The sequence below is a fragment of the Scyliorhinus torazame genome, chromosome 13, assembly GCF_047496885.1.
Source record: "Scyliorhinus torazame isolate Kashiwa2021f chromosome 13, sScyTor2.1, whole genome shotgun sequence".
In the NCBI taxonomy this organism is placed as follows: Eukaryota; Metazoa; Chordata; class Chondrichthyes; order Carcharhiniformes; family Scyliorhinidae; genus Scyliorhinus; species Scyliorhinus torazame.
The window spans coordinates 201,411,315-201,429,183 of record NC_092719.1 but is presented as its reverse complement, the minus strand read 5'-3'; the positions used below and the strand labels follow the sequence as shown (position 1 = coordinate 201,429,183).

The following is a 17,869-nucleotide window of genomic DNA, read 5'->3' as shown; positions in this document are numbered from 1 at the left end:
AATGTAATATGTTTTAAGCAAGTGAAAGGGAGGAGGGTGGAAAAAGAACCAAAGGATGATAGGGTGGAAGATGGGAAATATTAAATGACAATCCTGCTTCCTGTAAGGATTCCATTCCATATCCCCAATTTCTCCAACTCCGTCACACCTGTTCTGATGATGCAAACTTCCACCTTCAACCTACTGATGTGCCTACCTTTTTCCTCAACCAAGGAATCCCCCTGTCATGGTTGACAGGACCCTCAACCATGTCTGACCTGTTTCCCACACTTCTTCTCTCACTCCTTCCCCTCCCTCACAGAACCATGATAGGGTTCCCTTGGTCCTCACCTTTCATTGCACCCACCTCAGTATTTGGAGCATCATCCTCTGCCATTTCCACCATCTCCAGCATGATGCCACCGCCAAACACATTTTTGCTGCCTTACAAAACACCTCCAATAAGTCCACAAGTATGATCCTGAAGCTGAGCTTCTCGTGACCTGTCATTTTAATTCTCCACCTTGTCTCACACTGAACCCTGTCTTGAGGCTATGACAGTATTCCAAAGAAGCTTAACAGAACCTCGAGGAACAGTACCACATCTTTCTATTAGGCACTTGTAGCCTTTTGGACTCAACACTGAGTTCAACAATTTCAGATTGCAATCTCTGCTCCTATTGTGTTTCCTTTTCTTAATCTTTTTATCTTGCTTTTGCTTTCAAACAGTACCTTTTCTGGGCACATCTATTCTTTCTTTACTTGTATCTTTTCACCTTGCCCATTACACTTGCTGAAAACTTCTTACATTTTTAATTGAATTTCACACAATCACTATAGCCTTCTATTACATTCTCCTGCACATATTTACCTAACTTTCTATTAAATGTATCTGTGCCATTCACCTCAACCATTCCATGTGATAATGTGTTGAATCCGGTGTTGGCCTGGACTGGGCACAGTAAGAAGTCTTACAAGACCAGGTTAAAGTCCAACAAGTTTGTTTGGAATCACTAGCTTTCGGAACGTAGCTCCTTCATCAGGTGAGTGAAGAGGTGGGTTCCACAAACACATATAATGACAAAGCCAAAGATGCAAGATGGTACTTTGAATGCGAGTCTTTGTAGGTAATTAAGTCTTTACAGGTCCAGACGGTGCAACTGGAGAGAGGGACAATCACAGGTTAAAGAGGTGTGAATTGTCTCAAGCCAGGACAGTTCTTAGGATTTTGCAAGCCGAGGCCAGATGGTGGGGGGTGAAATGTAGTGAGACATGAATCCAAGGTCCCGATTGAGGCCATACTCGTCTTCACCCTTCACTCACCTGATGAAGCAGCTACGCTCCGAAAGCTCGTGATTCCATGTGATAGCAAGTTCCACATTCACACCAGTCACAACACCTGACATGGGCCATGCAAAATCCACTCGTTCCCAATTCCCAGCATCAAATGCTTTGCCCACCTGTCTCAAGACTAGCCTCAGCCACCAGTCCAACAGCCCAGATGCTCTTTCATCTTCAAGCATTCGACAACCTGGTTTTGTCTGAATCATGGGTTTTAACACAGCTAAGACACTTAAGTTGGCAATAACAGTCTAAGAGCCTGTGTGAGGGCGAATGAGGCAGGCAATGGGAGACATGGGAAGAGAGGAGGCTAAGAAAGAGATATTTACCTAAATTGTTATAGAGGAAATGTCTGAAACAAACAAAAGGTGCAGACAGTGCGGTAAGAAAAGTATCTGACAGCCATGAAGAGAAAAAAAAGAGTGGAATGCAAAGAAAGAGAGGGGGCAACAGAAAATCTGGAGACTGGACAAGAAGCAGAGAAACCGTTACAATGTACGAGGCTCAGCTACTTTTTGTCCTTGGTAACTCATTGGGAGATCAGCAAGTTAGATATAAAGAATACACACTGCTTACTGGCAGCTTACTGGTGACGCTTCTATGTGGGGCACCACTCATACCCTAGGTTTACATATACCCCTGGTCAATGTTGTTTATCCTATAGTTTCACTGTATGTGTAGGTTGAATTTTGAACATTTATTCGTTAAACCTCGCACAATTTGCATTCCTGAAATCGTGTGATGGAGCATGTGACACATCTCCATCCGTGCACAATGATGGCATAATTTCAACTGTCCTCCTTCATGCCGATTATCAACAAAGCACAGTAGCACTTTTCACATTCATAGCACCATAGCAACACCCATCATCAGTCAATCAAAACCATTCAATATTGCTTGCAATGAAGAACTCAGATCTCCTGAAAACGTAAAACACCAGGGTAGTGGCAAAGTTCACAATGAAAGACAGCGGAACAAAGCGTCCATGCTGGATGGCACCTCAGTCTTTTACTCGTCAAATTAACACTCCTCTCACAGACTTCCGAAACAAAATTGACACAACTCCAGAAGACCAGGAGCTGTTTTCCTCCACACATGGATAAGCTCTTCAACAGCAAGAACTAGGCCAATGTATGTTTTTGTGTTTACAAATTAGAAAACAAATCCATATTCTCAAAATAATATTGCATACAATCCAAGATAATGTGGATTGTAACGCAATGGGCTCTCCCCGTCTTCAACAAAATACAAACATTGGACTTCTGGTGACGGTGGGCGGGAGGCGGCCACACAATGGAGGGCTCCCGTTCGGCAACGGCATTTTCGGGGCTTTAAGCCCAGTCCCAGGGTCTACGGAGGTGGCAGAAGCAGGGAGAAGGCATGGAGGAGGCACAGTGAAGACACAGGAGGAAAAAAAGAACAAAGAAAAGTGGCGAGGGTGAGCAAGAAAACGGCTGAAGAAAAACCAGCTGAAGGTCCGTCGGGGAGTGGAAAGGTCACCGCGGGGTCACCAAGGAAAATGGAGGCTGGAGCACCAGGGAAGGCCGCACTGCTTACGGCTGAAGAAATAACTAAGGTGATGGCTGCGGAATTTGAAAAGCAGTTGGCGCAGATTGCGAAATGCATGGAGACAGTGAGGAAGGAGATGAGGGAGGTTTTGAGTGTGCTGGTGGAGGAGGCAGTTTCCCCGGTGAGGACGGAGGTGGCGAGCGCAGTGGCGGAGGTGCGAGAGCAAGGGGAAGCGCTGAAGGAAGTGGAGGAGACATTATTGCAGCACGGTGATCAACTTGCCTCGATGGGGAAAGAGATGCGGAAGGTGATGGATACTAACAAGGATCTGCGAGGAAAAATGGAAGACCTGGAAAACAGATCCAGGCGACAGAATTTGAGGATTGTGGGGCTGCCCGAAGGAGTTGAAGGACTGAAGCCGACTGAGTATTTTGCCGCGATGTTGGCAAAACTATTGGGGGAGGGCGAGGATCCCTCCCGATATGAACTGGATCGGGCTCATCGGTCGTGGAGGCCTGTACCAAAGGCGAGTGAGCCGCCAAGGGCAGTGACTCTGTGATTCCGTAGGTACAGTGTGAAGGAGAAGGTCCTGAGCTGGGCCAAGCAGAAGCGGGTGGTGCAGTGGGCTGGAGCTGGTATCCGTGTATACCAGGACTTTACGGTGGAGCTGGCAAGGAGGCGGGCTGCCTTCAACCGGGTGAAGAAGGCACTGTACATTAGCAAGGTGCAGTGCGGCATTGTATATCCAGCGAAGCTGAGGGTGACTTACAAGCTCAGGGACTTTTATTTTGGAATGGCGGAAGCAGCGGAGGAGTTTGCGAAAGCAGAAGGACTGTGGCAGAACTGACAAATTAAGGAATGGCCATGTGCCGATGTAACCTCATGACTGTATTTTCTTCTTTTTTGTATCACTGCGCGCGGGTGTAGAGACTAAAGGAGCCAATGTGGTATATATTTGGACAAGGGAAGGGACGGGACTTTCACTCAAAATGAGGGTTCTTTGGGGTGTAGGTGGCTATGCGGGGTTTGTATGCTAAAAGGGGATCTTTGGGCTTTCCTAGGGCCGGGCAAGTGGGAAAGGGACCCTGGCGGGGGCCTCCACGCTGGCCGGTTTAAGCCGGCCAGTGAACGGGAGTGAGGTGGGGGAGGGGCTGCGACTATCGGAGCCTGGCAGAACAGGGTCCGAGTGGTCTAGCCGGGGTGGAAAGTTGGGGGGAAGGAACCGAGGTTGGGAGGAGGAGTTTTACAAGAGGCAGTGGACGGGAGGAGCTGGAGACCTGGGGTGGGGTTGGGGGGGGGGGGGGGGGTGCTGTGTAGATTAAGGGTGACTACGGGTAATCCCTGATTCCTTTTTGTCATTTGTTTATGTAAACATGCGGGTTGAGGTTGGGGGGTTGGTGGGTAGATGGGATCGTTGTTATTATGGGGACTGACATATCTTGCTGATTATTGTTTATTGTTGATGGATGTAAATGTGGGAGAAAATGTGAAAAAGGAGAATAAAAATTTTTTAAAATACAAACATTCAATTTCAAAATGGTGACGATTTGAGGATATCATACATGCTTTTTTTAAAAAAAAGCTCAGAAGCAACTTACATTTCCAAAGTGCAGAATTTACTTAGCACAGCCACAGAACAATGCAAGCAATATTGAACAGAACAGCACTACCAAATGGAGTCATTGTGCAACCCAACCTCTATAGAATGTTTCAACTTGGTAACCAGACAGAATGTTACAACAGTCCAAACCTTCCATCATAAAACAAGATGACCTGAATGTGAATCTTCAATGCCAGTTGGAAGTACATAGAAATTATTCACTATCAAGGGCATTCCCATACTCTAAACTGGAAAATTCACCCTTTAAAGCTGAGACACTTTGGAATGTCTCGACGAATTGAAGATGTTCTTATATTTTAAAGTACACTTGAAGAGACTTTCTTTGCTATTTCTGCACTACGTCGTAGACAGCAAGCAATTCATAACAACACTGAAGTCAGGCCCGTTACCACAAGAACACCCAAAGGATCCTTTTGTGAAAATAAGTGCCCACAAGACACTCCACTGTCCCTGGGTTCAACTCCTTGAACTCCATACCTGATAGCACAGTGGGCTACCTCTATCAGTTGGACTACAGCGTTCAAGAAAGCAATTCACCACCGCCTCAAGGGCAATTTGGAATTGACAGTTAAGGCTGACATGCCAGAATGTTCACATTCTATAAATCAGGCAAAAAAAATTCACATTCATTTCTTGTTGAAAAAAAAATGGCAAAGAATTACATTCCATTCTTTTTAATGTAATGTTGCTTAATTCAAATCATAAAGTAATTGACATTTTAGCACCAAATTCCCTCTTCGTTGTGTGATTTACGTGCCTTAGTTCAAAATATGATCATTCGCGCTTTTTTAAACCACTAAGCTCCCACTTTGCTATGTTTGTAAATGTCTTCATTCAAATTATTGGATCATTTAAAATCAATATGACTGGACTATCCATAAAGCTGACTATAAAAGATGGGTAATATTGGCAGCTTGCTGGGTGGGGGGGGGGTGAAACTGCCACAACGAATGGGTTTACTCTGCAGAACTCACACATCCCAATTATGCAGCCAACACTCAGGTCTTGTTTTCACTTTGAAGTTCTGAAGCCACCAGCCCGAATTGGAAAAAAAAACCCACTGCTGTCTAAGCTACAGGGAACATGTCTGTCTAACAGATGGAGAGAGCCCGATGCAACGAGAATGTCACAACCGTGTTTTAATCCCGCTTTTCACTCAGCAGTCCTGATACTGAGATTGCTTCCTGAAACATAAATCAGCATGCTGTATTATTTATACCTTTTAATTAGAAAAAGCAAAACAAATCTCAAAAACATGCGCTGCTAAAGTTCACACCGTGCCAGATGTTCATCGTCTGCACCAACAGTCAGTCGACACGAACAGAAAGCATTACCAGAGCTGTTCCTGGAACTGAGGCCCAAACCAAAAAATACCCAGAAACAAGACTTTTTCTTGTGAGGAAATGGTTGGAAAAGATAAATGGAATTTATCTCAACCATTTTGTCCAGTTTGTGAAGCAAATAATAAATAAAACCATTAATCTGACATATATGATATTTTCATTTCATAAAGACGAGATTAATATATGTAAAAAAGTGATAAATGTACAATATATAGATTCTTGATATACAATATATAAACTCTTAAGATATATATACTAGTTATATAGAACTCGATATATATAAATTCGAGATATGAACAACGACGTTAATATATAAAATAAACTCTTAAGATTTATACATATTTTAGAAAGACTGGATACATATATAAACAGATACTAAATCGACGCCTATGTATACAATATATAGTCAGAAACTCTTAAGATCTTCACATGTCTCGCGCAACATGTATACTAAGATGATATATAGACCATTGATATACATTATATAACCTCTTACGATCCAAATATATATTTGTATAGACGCCATATAAAAATATATGGAAATAGATCATCTATGTTGATTCGAGATAAGTAAATTCTTAATACATATGTTTATTTCAAGAACTGATGCATCTGCCTATAAACTCGTAGGTTTATATATAAAGAGTCTTGTGTGCAGGAATCAGGTTTATATGGTTAATGAATGATGTTACTGTTGCTGTGTAGTTGTGTGAAGCTGGGAGGTGGGGTAAAGGGGGCTGTGAGGGACTGGAGAGTTCAGCAGCACGGAGGCGGGTCCAACCCACCACATAGCACGCTGACAGGCATTGGTGGGAAGGTTACAGGATCGACGCGCGATCCATTGCTTCTCAGACAGTCGCCGGCTGCAGGGCTGAAGACCTTTACCCATCTGCACCGGCCCGCGAGCATCTTGAGCAATAGCAACCCGGCCACAGTCCCAGTGACTGCCCAGGAGCAACAGCCAGAGGCAGGCGGACGAGGAAGTGGCCAGCCCTGGAACAGCGACCCGGCACACAGGGTAAGCAGCACACACGAGGAAAACGTGCAACAATAAGAAGTTTAAAAAAATAAGAAGAGAAATCCAGCCGGGGGTTTGCCTGGGGTGCGATTCAATTGGGATTTGATTATTTCTGGTGCTTGGTTGGAAAGGCGCGCTTTTTCACGTACACGAGAGGTTTTTTTTTGTCGTCAACTTTTACTTCTGCGGTGGTCGTGGGGACGAGTAGTTCCCCTTCAAATTTCCTTTTTGTTCATGGTAACCATGTGGAAATGGGGAGAAAATGTGCAGCTCATGTCAGGGTCACAGGCATGACATGAGCCTGGCAAATGAACATTCCCATTGAAGTAAAGTCTGAAATCATAGCAGAGCCCTGTTGACCAGCTGTCATTGAAATTCTAACCAGGAACTTAACTCCACTGCTCTCTGACTGCCCCAATGTTTGAGTGTGAGAGTGTAGTTTCAAACTCTTTCTGTACCTGTGCCTCTTTTTTTATCCCTCACCACCAGAGATATAATGCATTTTGCACATCCCTGCTTCCAAGCTGTGCAGTGAAATTCAGACATGAAGTTGGGGAATCTGGAACACTTGATATTCTGAGAGAGCCTGGAGAAGCTCTGCTCACACTTCATGGATTTGGCACAGGTTGCAAGATCACTGTGACGTCTCACGCTGTCCTTAAGCTGTATTTATAGTGTCATCGCCATGTTAAGATTGTGTGTGTGAGTATGTGTGTGTAACAACAACAAAAGTGGAGTTTAATCCTGCCCATGCCAGTTTAATGTGGTCAGTACCAATGTGGATGAAATCGTCTCCAAGAACTGTCACACGTGGATTGTATGTTTTATTTATGACTGGTGTGACTCCACCATCATATTTACAAGTTTTGAAACTGTCGACACAAGACACTTTTTATTGCAGAATAGGAAGATTGCAGAATAGGAAGCCTGCACTTGGGCACCATTTGCGTACACATGTAGGAGTGCCCATGCATGTCACTATAAGCAAATAGTATAACCCACTGTCCTGTGACCACAGATTTGTGTAAATGGATTTGTTAAGGGCAAATCTTGTTTACTTAACTTGTTAGTATAGATAAAGGAAGTCTTGCAAAGTGGACTAAGTAAGCAACCATGAAGATAGCAGCTCATTACCAAGTGTGGCATGAAACAGTGTGAGATTACGAATTTGGTGAGTGAAGAAATTTTAAGGATTCATTTTAAGAGTTAATCTCTTTCTAACATTTAACTACAATGTCCTGTCACTGTAAATTTCTTTCAGTCTCAGTTAACGATAAACAAGCTCCCTACTGAAGAGGTAGGTACAATTAGAATCATAGAATTTACAGAACAGAAGGAGGCCATTCGGCCCATCGAGTCTGCACCGGCTCTTGGAAAGAGCACCCTATCCAGGCCCACGTCTACACCCTATCCCCATAACCCAGTAACCCCACCCAACACTAAGGGCAATTTTGGACACTACGGGCAATTTAGCATGGCCAATCCACCTAACCTGCACATCTTTGGACCGTGGGAGGGCACCCGGAGGAAACCCACGCACACACGGGGAGAACGTGCAGTCTCCGCACAGATAGTGAACCAAGCTGGGAATCGAATCTGGGACCCTGAGCTGTGAAGCAATTGTGCTAACCACTATGCTACCGTGCAGTGGCTGACATTTAAGGGGATACTTCATAACTCTCAGAAAATATATATTCCATTGAGAAAGAAAGACTCCCAGAAAAGAGTGGGGTGCACTATCTATGCCTAGCGTAAGAAGTTAAGAATAGCATTAAGATGAAGAAATAAAACATACAATACGGCGAAAATTAGTGGTAGGTCAGAAAATTCAGCAGATTTTAGAAGTCAGCAAAGAATTAAAAAAATAATAATAAGGGAGGAATTAGAGTACGAGAGAAAGCCAGCTAGAAATATAAAAACAGATAGTAAGATTTTCCACAAGAATTAAAAAGGGAAAAGGGTAACTAAAGTGAGTGTTAGTCCCTCAGAGGATGAGACTGGGTGAATAATAATGGGAAATAAAGAAATTGCAGAAGTGTTGAACAGATATTTTGTATCTGTCTTCACTGGAGATTACAAAAAAAATCCCAGAAATGTTTGATAATCAATGGGTAAAACGGCGGGAGGAACTTAAAACTATCACAATCACGAGGGGAGGAAGTACTGGGAAAACTAGTAGAACTAAAGGTTGACAAGTTCCCAATACGTGATGGCTCGCATCCCAGGGTCTTAAAATAAGTGGCTGCAGATGTAATTGATTGTGATCTTCCAAAATTCCCTAGATTCTGGACAGTTCGCAATGGGCTGGAAAATTGTAAATATAATACCCCTATTAAAGGAAGGTGGGAGACCATAGGAAACTATCAGCCTGTTAGCCTAACATTTGTCAAAAGGAAAATGGTAAAATCCATTATTGAGAATGTAATGGCAGGACATTCAGAAAACTATAATACAATCAGGCAGAGTCAACATGGTTTTGTGAAAGAGAAATTGTGTTTGACTAATTTATTAGTGTTTTTTGAGGAAGTAACTAGAGGGATGGATGTGATGTACTTTGGATTTCCAAACATCATTTGATAAGGTTACGACACAAGATAAGAGCTCATGAATTATTTTGGCAGAGGGGGGAGGTGGTTGACATATTATCATGGATAGAGGATTGGTTCACTAACTGGAAACAGAAGGTTGGAATAAAAGGGTAATTTTCAGATGGCAAGCTGTGTTGAGTGGAGTGCCATAGGGAAATGGTGCCTCAACTATTTACATCCTATATCAATGACTTGGATGAAGGGACTGAATGTAGGGTAGCTACATTTGCTGATGACAAACGGATAGGTGGGAAAGTAAGTTGTGAGGAGGACATGTTCAGTGGGCTAGACAGCTGGTTTGTGATGTAGAACAAGGCCAGCAGCGCGGGTTCAATTCCCATACCAGCTTACCTGAACAGGCACCGGAATGTGGCGACTAGGGGCTTTTCACAGTAACTTCATACTTGTGACAGTAAAAGATTATTATTGTTATCACTACATAAAGGGCCAATAAAGGGATTTAGATGGGTGATGTTAGGAGGAAAAACCTTGGTGGATGTAGTATAATGTGGTAGAATGTGAACTTTAGTGGGAAGAATAAAAAGACATGTATATTATTTAAATGGAGAGACTACAGCACTCTCTGGTACAGAGGGAAAGGAAAGGATATAATCGCATTAGAGGCAGTTCGGAGATGGTTCGCTTGGCTAATTCCTGGGATGAAGGGGTTGTCTTTTGAGGAAAGATTGAGAAGGTTATGCCGATATCCATTCGAATTTAGAAGAATGAGAGGTGATCTTATTGAAACATATAAGATCTCGAGGGGACTTGATAGGGTACATACCTGAAGGATGTTTCCTTTTGGGGGGGGAGTTTAGAACAAGGAAATACAGTTTAACAAATAGGGGTCTTCCATTTAAGACAGAGACCAGGATAATTTATGCTCCACAAGTGTTGTTGGTCTGTGGAATTCTCCGCCCCAGTGAAGGCTGGGTCATTGATTGTATTCAAGGCTGAGTTAAATAGATAGGGCAGCACGGCAGCACAGTGGGTAGCACTGTTGCTTCACAGCGCCAGGGTCCTATGTTCCATTCTCAGCTTGGGTCACTGACTGTGCGGAGTCTGCACATTTTCCCTGTGTCTGCATGGGTTTCCTCCGGGTGCTCCGGTTTCCTCCCACAAGTTCCAAAAGACACACTTGTTAGGTGAATTGGACATTCTAAATTCTCCCTCTGTGTACCCGAACAGGTGCCGGAATGTGGCGAGGAGGGGCTCATCACAGTAACTTCATTGCATTGTTAACGTAAGCCTACTTGAGACAATAAAAGATTATTATTATTTGATCAATAAAGAAGTCAAGGGTTTGGGGGCAGAGAGGAAAGCGAAGTTGAGGCTTCAATTGGGTCAGTCATGATCCTTTGAATGGTGGAGCAGGCTTAAAGGGCTGAATGGCCTACTGTTCCTAATTCTTATGTTCTTGTGTGTTCTTCTCTCAGTATTTACCACAGTCTTGTCCTCTAGAGCCGTAGGGTTGCTTTCTGCTCTGGATAATTCTGTATTTGCCCAGCAACCTATCTGTATCACTTGATCTGTCTGTTTATAGTGAGTCATTTCACTAAATCTCTCCACCCCACTATCACACGCTCCTCCTTTCAATCAATCTTTAAAACCTACCTCATTGACCGTGTTTTTGATCATCTGGTATAATCTCTCATTATTTGTCTTGGTGTCAAATCTTTGCTTTACAACAGCCCGGTGAAGCACCTTGGCATGTTTTATTATGTTAATGGTGCTAAATAAATACAAGTTGTAGTTGTTTTATGCTCTGGATGCATAAAATTGTAAGTTTGTGTTACTGAAACTCCTGACACCGACTGAATTCAACCCACGCAAGGCTGTTGAGCAACTCACTTCGATTTTCAACCTGGAGAGGATACAGAGGCCTCATCAAGTGGAGAGACTGGAGAAGCTGGCATTGTTCTCCTTAGAGCAGAGAAAGTTAAGGGGAGATTTTAGAAAGATGTTCATAATTTGAAAGGGTTTTCTAGGCAAATGGCTGGGAAGAGATGAGGGCAATATTTGTTCTGCAGTGTGAAGCCGCTTGAATTTTAACTTCATCTAAAAGAGGCTCGGATAGAGGGGCTGTTTAGCACAGGGCTAAATCGCTGGCTTTGAAAGCAGCCCAAGGCAGGCCAGCAACACGGTTCAATTCCCGTAACAGCCTCCCTGAACAGGTGCCGCAATGTGGCGACTAGGGGCTTTTCACAGTAACTTCATTTGAAGCCTACTTGTGACAATAAGCGATTTTCATTTCATTTCATACCTGAAATGGAAAGTTTTGCAGTATTATAGTGAAGGAGCAGAAGTCCAAAGATGTGCAGATTAGGTGGATTGGCCATGTTCAAATTGCCTCTTAGTGACCAAAGATAGATTATGGGAATGCATTGCATTAAAACATACCCAGTATGAAGTAAGGCCTGATGAAGCCTGTAGGGGCGGCAACAGGACTGCAGTAATAATCTTCCCAGTAACAGTGAATTAAGAGGCTGCTGCAGGGCCCAAGGTCCAGTTAAGGGTGGTGGGCTGGTGCTTTGCATTGCAGCCCAGTTAGAGGGCTGGGGTTCTGTCACATTGGCAGCACCAGCAAGAGAGGGGACTGCTGCTAAGGCTGCAAGGAGCACACAAGAGAGCTTCCATTTTGAGGTTGCCTCAAAGGGGAGGTAAGAAATTTGATGCTGTGCTGGGGCTAAGCAGGCAGACCCCGGTGATTGGAGGGGGGGTAGCCCCTCGAATGCCGACACGGAGCTGGAGACTCGTCTTCACACCATGGAGTCTATGGAAACCAAGGTGACCCCTGCGAAGCTTCTGGGAGGAAGCCTCCATGAAAATAACAGCCTCTAAAATTGCAGCGGGCAAGTTGGTGGGGGGGAACTTTTAAACACTTCAAAGGCCAGCTATCTCCATTCAGCACATGCTGCTGGGCTTCTTTCGTTTCTGCCACTGGGGAAATAGCCAGGGGGCTGGACTGCGCTGAAGAGCCCGCAACATTTTCGCAGCAGGCGCCCACCACCCTCTTGCCTACCACCCAGGGCCTTTTAAAATCCTGGCCTCAGCTTCAGTGAGTGTGGTTTAGTTACTGTGTCAATAACAGAGGAAAGCAGGCTTTCTATTTTTCATCCTTTTCTTTGTGCCTTGGCATTGCCGTCTCTCTGCGCTGTCAGGAACATTGTCTCTCTGTCTGTCTGCCTCGCTGATTTCCAGTACGCCACCTTTCATCACACTCTATTCTTGGGTCTTCCAATAAAAGCAGAAAATGCTGGAAATGCGCAGCAGGTCTGACAGCATGTGGGGAGAGAGAAAGAGTCAACATTTCAGGCTGATTATCTTTCATCAGAGCAGGTTCTAAAAAGTCATTGAACTGAACCGTTAACTCTGTTCCTCTCTCCAGAGATTCTGCTAGGCCTACTGAATATTTCCAGAATTTTCTGCATCCTCGGTATTTTGTTTCACTCTTCCAACTCTGTTCCACTGTGCTCTCACCCTCCAGTTAAACTGTCACCAGTGATAAAGTCTTCAGCTGCATACTGGAACTCTCAAACTCTTGAACGTCCTCCCGAAACCTTCCATCTGTATCTGCCGCTCACCACTTTCAAAGAAGACTTTCTTAACATGTAGCTGTACAGAAGTGTCTTCGTCAACCTACCCACAGTAGCACAGTGGTTAGCACTGTTTCTTCACAGCGCCAGGGTCCCAGGTTCGATTCTCGGCTTGGGTCACGGTCTGTGCGGAGTCTGCACGTCCTCCCCGGGTCTGCGTGTGTTTCTTCCGGGTGCTCCGGTTTCTTCCCACAAGTCCTGAAAGGCGTGATGTTAAGTAAATTGGACATTCTGAATTCTCCCTCTGTGTACCCGAACAGGCGCCTGAATGTGGCGACTAGGAGCGTTTCACAGTAACTTCATTGCAGTGTTAATATAAGCCTACTTGTGACAATAATAAAGATTATTATGATTATTATAATTTCCTTTCTACCCCTGCTCCTGTATAATCCCAACTCTTGGGCACTATGAGGTATTTTAATACACTATAGGTGCTATACACATGTACGTTTTTGTTGAATATTCATGGTGCCTGATACATTCTGTTTCATCAGGTCGGAAAACGAATTAACATTCAGATTTCAATGCACTTGCTCTTTATTGGATGGTTCAGTTATTTTCACTTTCCAGCCCCAAGCACTTTATAAAAAATAATGTCTGTAGAGCAAAGCATTTGGAAATCCGCTGAAGAATACCTAGTTAATAGTGATGAGCAGTGGCCACAATGCAGTTCCCCATGGAATGCACTTAATTATTTTAGCTACAGTCGAATTTGACATATTACATATAAGGAGTAACGTAACCGAGTATTGTTGATTAACATTGCATATGTGCATTTAAGAAGTACAACTTATACTTTCTAAAAAACGGACGAAAGGGGACATGATAGCCTAGAGAATGTACATGTGATAAGAAAGAGAAAATTTGTTTGAGAGTGTCTGGTATAGAGTGAGGCTGTTTTGGTTAGCTTAGTGGCACAACAGTTTCATTAACATTTAATATAATTTTAGAGAAAATCTTCAGCATGTTTATTTGCAAGGGTAGATTATGTAGGGTTTCCTGCTCTTAATGAGTTATAAACATCTTTCTATATACTGTGAAAAGCTCAACACAGCATGAAAAGCAATGGAAGCATGAAAAATAAACAAAATTCCAAATACTTGAATGTATCTACAAATTGTCACTTTTGTTGATGGTAATCATTGCTGGTAGCTCTGTCTGATTATTTCGCACAAAAATAATCCACCATCCATTTGGACCACGTGCAGCCTTGCCTGCTGAGCGTGGACTGATAAGACTAGAGGAAGGAGAAGGTTCTAAGTATGCGGAACCATACCATTTAATTTATTTTCTCTTTAGGTATGTTTGAGTGTCTCTGATATTTGCTTGTCCTGAGTATAGAGGTATGTGCTTCGTTCAGCATCATTTAGTTGATCTATGTTGGCTTCCTGAGGTCTGTTGTGTTGAATATATAATTAACTTTGCTTCGTAATTCAAACTTCATTCGTATTTTTATGCAAACTGGAACTGCTTGCTATTTGTACAAGTCTTAACGTTTTGAAGAATGTACCTTCAGGTGCAACTCTTATGGTAAATCTAACAGGATCTGTGCTCGGACCCCAACTGTTCACATTATATATTAATAATTTGGACAATGGAACTAAATGTATTATCTCGAAATCTGCAGGTGATACAAAATTGGGGGAGAGGGTGAGCTGGGAGGTGGTTGCAGAGATGCTTCAGCGGGATTTGGACAGGCTGAGTTAGTGGGCATATGCATGGCAGATGCAGTATAATGTGGATAAATGTGAGGTCATCTGCTTCGGTAGCAAAAAATAGGGAGACAGATTTTTATTTGAATGGGTGTAAATTGAGAGAGGTGGATACTCAGCGAGACCTTGGTGTCCTCGTGCATCAGTCGCTGAAAGTAAGCGCGCAGGTACAGCAGGCAGTAAAGAAGGCAAATAGTATGTTGGCCTTCATAGCGAGAGGATTTGAGCATAGGAATAGGATGTTTTACTGCAATTGTATAGGGCATTGGTGAAACCACACCTGGAGTATTGTGTGTCGTTTTGGTGTCCTTATCTGAGGAAGGATGTTCTTGCTGTGGAGGGAGTGCAGAGAAGTTTTACCAGGCTGATTCCTGGGATGGCGGGACTGTCATATGAGGAAAGTCTTAAGTCGGTTAGGATTATATTCATTGGAGTTTAGAAGAGTGAGAGGGGATCTCATAGAAACTTATAACATTTCAACAGGATTAGACAGAGTAGGTTCAGAAAGAATGTTCCCGATGGTGGGGGGAGTCCAGAACTAGGGGTCATATTTTGAGGATAAGGGGTAAACCTTTTAGAACTGAGGTGAGGAGGAATTTCTTCACCCAGAGAGTGGTGAATCTGTGGAATTCACTACCACGGAAAGTAGTTGAGGCCGAAACGTTGTGTAATTTCAAGAAGGAATTAGATATAGCTCTTGGGGCTAAAGGGATCAAGGGTTATGGGAGGGGAAGGCTGGATCAGGGTGTTGAACTTGATGATTAGCCATGATCATAATTAATGGCGGACCAGGCTCGAAGGGCCGAATGGCCTTCTCCTGCTTCTATTTTGTATGTGTATGTATTTCACATGAAGTTTTTAATTTACTCACATCCATCCTAATACATTACCTTCCATCCCCAGCTAACTATTGGCTGCAATAGAGTTTCAGCTTTGATAGCAAACCTCTCATCCTTTGGGATTCCTTGTGAAGCGGGTCATATCGCTAGCCAGCCATAACTCCCCCAGCCTCCGAACTGGAAGAGTAGTAAGTTCATATCTTCAGTAAACTAAAGAAAATAAAATGATTTGACCAACTTAGTGGCAATAAAATCAGGAAATGAGCAACTATCATTACCAACATTACCATTCTGATAGAGATGATAGTTGCTCATTTCCTGATTATGCTTCATAGTGAAAAAATACATATAGAAGGCAGGATAGAGTAGTTTAATGGAATGTCAGTGATGATGTTTTGTGCATTGCTTTCCCAGCCTCTGGTATCTTTTCCTAGGTAGTGTTACCATCCTAAACATATTCGGTCTCTTATTGTAGCATTTGACAAACATATTGCCTGTTTTCTTGGAGGGGGGTAACATAGGACAATTTAATTAGTGATAAATAATAGTTGTGCTCCAAATCAACAGCAAATATCAATTAATCGATAGTCACGAACTGCAGCCCTTCCACTCCGTATCATTTAGGCTTGGCTTATATACCCAGCTACCTCTTCCTCATCACCAGAGATGAGAGGAGCTACATCTCTCTCTGCCCCTAGGCCAGCCCCATGGGACCAATACAGTAGATAGTGTTAGTTGTGACACAAGGGGCTAAGGCTTTAAGCCCCCTCCCATGTATTTTGGGAAGGGGTAAGCATGTCAAAAAGGGGGCATATCCCCAACCTGGCTCCCATAAAACAGTAGGCGGAGAGACTCCAAAATCGACAGGCCACCCACCATTCTTAAAAATATAACCAGAAGGTAATTGAGCATGTCAACAAGCCAATTGAATGAACAATATGCTGTCCACGCCATGGTAAGGTTGCCGTGTGAAGGTAGACGGGAGTCAGAACATTGTTTTTTAGACTACTTCCTTGAAAAGGCAGGAAGGAATGGAGAGCACCTCATTCATGGGGTGCCCTGTGACCTTCGGAGGCACCCCTTTCTCCCCCCCCCCCCCCCCCCAAGATGTTACGACTCCCTTTGTTCCTCCCAAACTGCTCATGAAAACCATACACCCCACACACCTGGCCCCCTTTCCTAGGCTCCCTGGTCCGTCCCCATCCAAAATCCTAGACCGATCTGGGCCTGGATGCCATGGCTGTCTTCAGCTTGGGGTCTCCTTGCAATCCCAGCGGTGCCAGAATGGAGGGGTGGTTGGTGCTGAGACTGCTAGAGGTGGCAGCTATTCAGATTAGCCAGAGACTCTCGCGAGCTGGATTTTCCCCAGTTGAGGTGTGGAGGTCTGACCTCCACCTTCTTAAGGCCGCCCGAAGTGCATTTTGGCTGTGGGGCAGCCTTGTTTAATGTTGGTTGGTGCGGCACCAATTTTCCTTCTGTGGGGGTTGGGGGGAAGGTGGGGGATGGCCAGGCAGCATGCCCTCCAGCCACCTCCTCACCCTAAAATTCAGCCCAAGATGTAAAACTGATATAACGTGCTTCCTGTGTCTAAAAATCTATTTCATCCCTGTACATTTGCCTTGATTACTCATTCCTGTGACACATGGCTAAGTGCACTTTACTGTGACGAACAGGCCATTGTGACTAGCAAGTATAGCTTCAGTCAAACTACTTTTCAAACTGCTTTACATAAACAGCTTTTAATATTTGGTTTCCAATGGTGTCAGTCTGTAAATACACCAACTTGCTTTGCTGAATGACTCTCAATGCTGTAGTACCAGGACTGGAGTACCTAATCTACGCATAGGAAAGTTGACAGGATTGGGCACAATGCTTGTTCATGTTTTCCCCTATCATGTACTATTGGCTGGGATATGAAACATGATTCCACCCGATCCAGTGGTTTCATCGCCTAGTTAAGTTTGGTTAAAACACACCCTACTTAAGATACCATGGAATTTGGTATCTTAACGGAAGATGGATTTAACAGAAATGAAACAGAGTCCCGCATCGGGCGTGTTTAGCCGGACGTTTCCTGGCGCTGGCAGCGCCAAGAATGACCCCGTTATTATATGGGACTCTGCTTCATTTCTGCACCTCGGTGAGGAACGCTCCGTCGAGGCCACACTCAGTCCCATTTCCCGCTCTAACAAGCTCCTGTGCAGGAAGAGATTGGGACACCATTTTTAGATGGCACCCTGATCTCTGAACCTTTCCCCCCCCCAGCCTCCGGACTCCCCAAATGCCCCAACTAACAAATGAAGGGGTCCTCGAGCCCCCTGCT

The 17,869-nt window shown here is 43.9% G+C and overlaps 1 protein-coding gene across 2 annotated transcripts in view; it reads left to right on the top strand.

Annotated features, from left to right (window-relative positions):
- The first annotated feature begins 6,598 nt into the window (after window positions 1–6,598).
- slc38a3b (solute carrier family 38 member 3b) overlaps window positions 6,599–17,869 on the top strand; it is a 143,395-nt gene continuing 132,124 nt past the window's right edge. The window contains exon 1 of one of the 2 annotated variants that reach the window (XM_072472904.1): window positions 6,599–6,811. The gene's annotated coding sequence lies outside the window, so the exon portion shown is untranslated. Of the gene's footprint in view, window positions 6,812–7,961; window positions 7,983–17,869 lie in introns of those variants that run through there. The other variant, XM_072472905.1, reaches the window with a different exon arrangement.